Source organism: Penaeus japonicus, unplaced genomic scaffold (genome assembly GCF_977035675.1).
Source record: "Penaeus japonicus unplaced genomic scaffold, GWHDUDI00000001_assembly GWHDUDI00000025, whole genome shotgun sequence".
Classification (NCBI taxonomy): Eukaryota; Metazoa; Arthropoda; class Malacostraca; order Decapoda; family Penaeidae; genus Penaeus; species Penaeus japonicus.
The window spans coordinates 18744547-18752046 of record NW_028234427.1 but is presented as its reverse complement, the minus strand read 5'-3'; the positions used below and the strand labels follow the sequence as shown (position 1 = coordinate 18752046).

Here is a 7500-nt window from a genome sequence, read left to right as displayed (position 1 = left end):
TATATATTATATATATATATGATATATATATTATGAGTAGGTAGATAGATGATAAGATATCAAAGGATTACAGATACCCAAGGCACGAAAGGTACACAGAAAGAGACAAAGAATCAAAGGACAGAAACAGACAGACCGAAACAGACAAATCGACTGACAATCTGAACCCCTCCCCCCTCCCCTTCCCCCTCCTCCCTACCCCCACCTCCACCATCCCATCCCATCCCCCTACTAACCTCAATGCTCATCCACAGATCGAATCTCTGACAGCATCCGCGACGTCGCTCCCACGCCGTGACACCCGATCTCGGAAACATTCATGAGACGTATAGAAAAGAAGAAAAAAGAAGGAAAAGAAGAGGGAAAAGAGAAAAGAGAAAGGAGAAGAGAGAAAATAAGGAAAGGGGATCTACGGGAAAAAATATTGACGCAACGCAAGCGACTATTATGAAAAAAAAAAAAAAAAAAAAAAAAAATGGAGAAACTTCAAATGGAGAGAAATTTTGAAGATGATGAATGGATGAGCAAGGAAATTGTGGGGATTGGGGAAGGAGAGGAAGAGGAAGGGGAGGAGGAGGTAGAAGGGGAGGAGGAGGAAGGGGAGGAAGGGGTAGGGGAGGAAGGATAAGGTAAGGAGGGAGAAGGGGGAAGGGGATGATGAGGAAGGAGAGGAGGGGAAGAAGGGTACGGGAGAGTTGAGAAGGAATGGAGGATGAAGGAGGAGGAAAGGGAGAAAGAGGTAGGGAAAGGAGGGGGAAGGAGGGAGGAGAAGATAGGGGAGCAGAAGAAGAAGAAGAAGAAGAAGAAAAAACAAAAAAGGAGGAGGAGGAGGTGGTGGAGTGAGGAGGAGGAAGAGAGAGGAGGAGGAAGAGGAGGAGGAGGAAGAGTAAGAGTAAGAGGAGGAGGAGAAGGAACAGGAGGAGTAAGGAGGAGGAGGAGGAGGAAGGTAGAGGAGGAGGAAGAGGAGTAGGAGGAAGAGGAGGAGGAGGAAGAGGAGAAGGAGGAAGAGGAGGAGGAGGAAGAGGAAGAGGAGGAGGACGAGGAGGAGAAGGAGGAGGAGGAGAAGGAAGAGGAGGAGGAGGAAGGAGGGAGGGAGGAGGAAAAGGAGGAAGAAGCGGAGGAAAGAGAGAGGAGGAAGGAAGAGGTGGAGAGGGAGGGAGGAAGGGAGAGGAGGAGGAAGAGGAGTAGGAGGAATAGTAGGAGGAGGAAGAGGATGAGGAGGAAGAGGAGGAAGATGAAGAGGAGGAGGAGGAGGAGGAGGAGGAGGAGGAGGAGGAGGAGGAGGAGGAGGAAGAGGAGGAGGAGGAGGAGGAGGAGGAGGAGGAGGAGGAGGAGGAGGAGGAGGAGGAGGAGGAGGAGGAGGAGGAGGAGGAGGAAGAAGAAGAAGAAAAGGAAGAGAAGAAGGAGGAAGAGGAGGAGGAGGAGAAAGAAGAAGGAGAGGAGGATGAGGGGGACGGGGAGGAGGAAGAAGAAGAAGAAGCAGAAGAAGAAGAAAAAGCAGAAGAAAAAAAAGAAGAAGAAAAAGAGGAGGAGAAGAATGAGGAAAAGAAGAAGGAAGAAATAGAAGAAGAGGAGGGGGAGGAGGGATAGGGCAGGAATTGGGAAGGAGGAAGGGGTAAAAATGAGGAGAGGGAGGACGAAGGAGATCAGGGAGGAGGGAGGAGAGGAGGAGAGAAGAGGAGGAGGAAGTAGGAAAAAGAAGAGTAGAAGGAGGAATAGGGGAGGAATAGGAAGAGGAGGAGGAGGGAGGAGGAAGTAAGAAAAAGAAGAGTAGAAGGAGGAGTAGGAAGAGGAGGAGGAGGAAGTAGAAGTAGGAAGAGGGGGAGCAGGAAGTAGAAGTAGGAAGAGGAGGAGGATCAGGGAGGAGGAGTAAGAAGAGAAGGATGACGAGGGAGGAGGAGTAGGAAGAGGAGGTGGAGGAGGGAGTAGAAGTATGAAGAGGAGGAGGAGGGAGGAAGAGTAGCAAGAGGAGGAGGGAGGGGGAGTAGAAAGAGGAGGAGGAGGAGGGAGGAGGAGTAGGAAAAGAAGGAGGAGGGAGGAAGAGGAGGAAGAGGAGGAGGAGGGAGGAGGAGTAGAAAGAGGAGGAGGAGGAGGGAGGATGAGTAGGAAAAGAAGGAGGAGGGAGGAAGAGGAGGAAGAGGAGGAAGGAGGAGGGAGCAGTAGGAAGAGGAGTAGGAGGAGAAAGATTAAAAGGAGGAAGCGGAGTGAGCTTCTGCGTCGACGTAATGGCGCGTAAAAAGCCATAAATCAAGTGGACGTTAAGCACACACAGCCAAGCATCTCTGCCTCCTTGTCAGCGGATGAGAGTCTTTGCAAGAGCCGAGATGAGGCTCGTGTTTCCGCCCAAAGGCTTTATATTATACCCAGGAAGGAAGTGGAGAAGGAGAGAGAAAGAGGGAGAGTGAGATAGATAGATAAATGGATAGATAGATAGATAATTAGATAGATAGATAGATAGATAGATAGATAGATAGATAGATAGATAGAGAGAGAGAGAGAGAGAGAGAGAATGAGAGAGAGAGAGAGAGAATGAGAGAGAGAGAGAGAGAGAGAGAGAGGGAAGGAGAGGAGAGGGAGAGGGAGAGAGAGAGAGAGAGAGAATGAGAGAGAGAGAGAGAGAGATAGAGAGAGGGAAGGAGAGGGAGAGGGAGAGCGAGAGAGAGAGAGAGCGAGAGAGAGAGAGAGAGCGAGAGAGAGAGAGAGAGAGCGAGAGAGAGAGAGAGAAGAAGAAGAAGAAGAAGAAGAAGAAGAAGAAGAAGAAGAGAGAGAGGGGGAGAGACACACAAAAAGGAAGAAAATCACAACACAAAACAAAATTAGCTGCAAAGTCAACATGCAACAATGCAGACTCACTTCCTCTTTACAAAAGCGGCAAAGACGGACAAAACCTTACGAGGCTAAATCGCTGTTTAGAGAAAATACATTGGGTAGGAATTAAGGAAGAAAAAGAAATAGAAGGAGGTGGAGTGGGTAGAAGAAGAGGAAGAAGAAGAAGAAGAAGATAAATAAGAGGAAGGAATGAGGAGGAAGAAGCGGAGGGAAAAGGGGAGGAAGAGGAAATAAAGGAAGAAGAATAGGAGGAAGGAGAGAAAATTAAGAATAGGATAACGAAGAGAAGGAATAAGTAAGGAGGAGAAACAGTAGGAGAAGGAAAGAAGGAGTAGGAAAGTATTTGGAAGAGAAGGAGAAAAACGGAGCTGAAATAAAGAATAAGAACAAAAACAAAATCACGGGCCATTTTAGTGTGTGTCAGAAATTCGTCTGTTGAATAACGTGCATTTTGTTACCATCAATATGCACGGAATCGGATATCCTGCTATAAGCACTTTATATTCATTTACCGGTCGCATGTGAAGCGAATGATATACTTGCAATATTAGACATACAGTCGTGTCATAAATGATGCTCATTTCCATTTTTTTCTCAATTCAGGACAACATCCCCCCCCCTCTACAGCACCACGTCAGTAATCCTTCACATAATCGCACTTTCTACCGCCGACACGAGACGCCGCACGCGCACACGGTCGTACAGGAAAAGAGCGTCCCGCCGCAGGCCCTCACGCGATTGGTCGATGGGTTCCGGGTCTGAATGGTGACGGACGCGCTTCTCTCGGGCGCCTCTCCGTATCCGTGTAGCAGGTGTGGAGGTCCTACAGGTCTCTGGAAACCTCTCAGTCTCGGCCAGGTACTTGTGGTGATCTGTTGTACTCCGCTCGGAAGCTCGTGTCCCCCGCCCCGTTTTCTGCAGGTAAGGTGATGCGGATGCCGAGACATGAAAAGGCTGGTCGAAAAAGAGGATGGAAAGAGAGAGATAGAGAGGAAAATGCGTTTGTGTTGTATTGGAATTGGGAAGCGTCTAGAAATCGAGGGTAAAGGGGAGGGGGACGGGGGGGGAGGGGAGGGGCCGGGAGGTATGGTGCTGGACATGCTTACAGCGTATTGGCTGGCCGTGTTAAGTTTTCCGAGTGTCTGTGTTGATGCTGTCTCCACCAAGTGTACCTCCGGTTGTTGTCCATATGTGTGCCAGACGTCTGGTTGTGGCTGCAGGTAAGTGGTTTGCTCTTTCATTTTGTGGTTGTCAGAGCGGAGGTGCATAAACTTTCTTTTTTCTAGTCTAATTTCGCCATTATTAGTCCCTATCTGTTATGACTAAGCTTCTATCTGTTTAATGTTATCTTCATCTATTTATATATATTTTCTTTTATGGGATTATCCTTCGGTTTCACTCTTGTCCTTACTCTGTCCTTTTTTCCTGCTTAGGATATATCTTTTTCCTTTTTTTACGTTAGTCCTGAAACTTCCTTCTCCTGCTTTTTCCCTTTCCTCTTTTTATATTCTTTACATCCCTCTTCATTTTCCTCCACGTGTTACCTTTTTTCTACCTCTTATTATCGGCCGTCATTCCTTTGTCAGCCATTTTGACATGCTGAGTGGAGAGAATGATAGTTATTTTTCTTGTTTCGTATCAGTTGCTATCATCATCCTGTGAAATAGATTTGAGATTATGTCTGTAAAAAATAAACTCACTCCAGAAAGAAAAGAAAAAAAAGAATAAGAAGAGGAAAAGAAAGCTTGAAAAACAATGCATACCATGATTAAGTTCGGAGGAATATGAATGATCAGGATAAAGAGAATAAGAAATGTTACAGTCAAAAAAAGAACAGCATGATACTCATGATAAAGAATAAAAGGCCGACTCCAATAGTAAAAAAAACAAAACATACCAACATGAATAATCCTAATAATCATAAAGAGAAAAACTCCGATAAGATAACCATTCCAAAAGCAACAACACGAAGCAAAGAAGGAAAAAAAAAAATCCGTAAATAACGCACAAACGGCAGCCACCTTTGGGCAAGTCAGTCACGGTCGAGGCAGAACAAGTCACGTTGCAGCGATAAGCCCGAACGAAAGCCATGGTCACAATCAGCAGTCTGCGATAAGAGAGATAAGCGCTTCTTTTCGTGGCTTGGCGGGGCAGAGCGAGATAGGGCCGGCGCGTGTGTGCTTCGAGATATTTCGTCACGTTATGACTTGGGGAAGGAGAGGTTTTTAGCTAACGGATGGGGAAATGTCGGATATTAATTATCATTACTATCATTTTCTCTATTTTTAATATTTTTTGTCGGATGACATTCTTTCTCTTTCTCTGTCTGTCTGTCTGTCTCTCTTTTTCTCACTCCCTCCCTCCTTCCCTTCCTTTTACTCCCTTCCTATTTCCCTCTCTCTCTCTCCTTCACCTCCTCCATCCTTCTACTATCATCTCCCTCCCCCTTCCTTTCCTCTCCCCCCCCTTCCGCGAAAGATGAATGTACACGGAAGCTATGATAATTACAAGCATTAGCTGCACCTAGGCTGCGAGCTCATTGGCTACCGAGGTGATGACGTCATACGGAAGAATTCGCTGTGTCCGGTCGACTCACCTTCTATACCATTCGTTAGTCCATTGCATTTGTACGGTTTGTTTTTCTTTGAGATTTTGTTTGCAATAGTGATGGTTATATTTGCAACACCAAGAGTGATTTCAATAATGGCGATAGTGGTGATCAGAATAGTATCATCGGTGATTATTGTGATGTTTTAAGAAATGATGATGATAATAATGATAACTAATGGTGGTGATAATTATGATTATGACAATAACGATTATGATAATAATGACAATAATTTTATAATAATAAAGATAATACTGATAATGATAACAGTAACAATAATAGTAACAATAATAATAATAATGATGATAACAAAAACAACAACAATGACCACAACGATACCAATATCAATAAGAATACTAACAATAATGATAATAATGATAATGATGATAATTATGATAACATTAATAATGCTAATGATGATATAAATGATGATGATAATACTTATGATAAGGATAATTGCAATAATGATAATGAAAACTATAATAATGACAATTGTAATGATAAGAATAACAATGATAATGATAATGATGATGATGATGATAATGACAACAATAGCAACGACAACAATGATAACAGCAATATGATAATGATAATAACATTAACACTAATGATGAAAAACACAGTTATAATGATGATTATGTGATTAATGATAATAACAATGATATTGGTAGTAATAAGTGATAATAATTATGATAACGATAATGATAATGATGATGATAATAGTAATGATAATGATGATGATAATAGTAATGATAATGATTGTACTGATAATAATACTGATAAAAGTAGTAATAATAATGATAACATCAATAATGGGGATGATTATGATAATAATGAAATGATGATGTGTATGATACTAATAGTTATGATAATGATAATAATAATGATGATGATAATAATGATAGTAATAGTAATACAAATAACATAATGATAATAATCATGATAATAGTGATGATGATAATAATAAAAATACTAATGATAATCAAAATAATTATAAAGATAACAATGATAATAGCGATGATAATGACAATGACGATAATACAAATACTGATAATAATGATGACAGAGATGATAGTAATATTAATGATAATATTACAAAAATATAACAAGGGTATTGATAATCATGATAATGTTAATTATAAAAGTAATAATGGAAATAATGATGAAAAGGATAATAAAAATGATAAAAATAATAAAAAAATAGAAATGATGATGAAAATGAGGATGATAACAACTGCATAAATAATGATAACATCAATAATGATAACTGTATCAACAATTAAGGCATCTACACACACACCGCCTCACGGGCGCACAGAACAGAAGAGCGCTATTAAGGCTGTGTTACCTCACCGTGGCGTTTACCTGTTTTTTTTTTTTATTTCCTTTAGTGTTATTATTATTATTATTATTATTATTATTATTATTATTGTTATTATTATTATTATTTTTTTTAATTTTTATTTATTTATTATTATTATTATTATTTTTTTTTTACATCCGTGTTGCTAGGTTTTTAGACGCCAGCGCGGAGGATCGAGTCCGACTGTGGGTTGAATCAAGATCTTGTCTTGGAATTTCTTTCAATAATGATGATGATGATGATAATAATGATAATGATCATCATATTGATTATGATAATGACAATAGTAGTAGTGATAGTTATATTGATAATGTTGATGGTCATGCCAATAATAATGATAGTGATAATGATAATGAGGATCATGATAAACATGAACATGATAATAGTAATATGAATATCTTGTCACAGAATTTCTTTCAATGATAATTATAATGTTATAATAGTGATGATATCAACAACGATGATAATGGTAATATCAATAATGATTATAATGATAATTATAATAATATTAACAATAATAACGATAATAATTATGATAATGATATTAATCATAACAATGATAACAACGACAATGATAATAATGACAATGGTAATGATGATATACCAAATAATAATAATAATAATAATAATAATGAGAAAAAAATCCATCTACAACTACTAATACCATTGCTAGTAATGATAAAACATATAATGACAGTAA

At 40.3% G+C, this 7500-nt stretch overlaps 1 protein-coding gene across 1 annotated transcript in view; it reads left to right on the top strand.

Moving 5' to 3' along the window:
- The first annotated feature begins 3628 nt into the window (after nt 1-3628).
- LOC122257463 (uncharacterized) overlaps nt 3629-7500 on the top strand; it is a 15731-nt gene continuing 11859 nt past the window's right edge. Inside the window, exon 1 of the mRNA XM_043022752.2 lies at nt 3629-3750. The gene's annotated coding sequence lies outside the window, so the exon portion shown is untranslated. The remainder of the gene's footprint in view (nt 3751-7500) is intronic.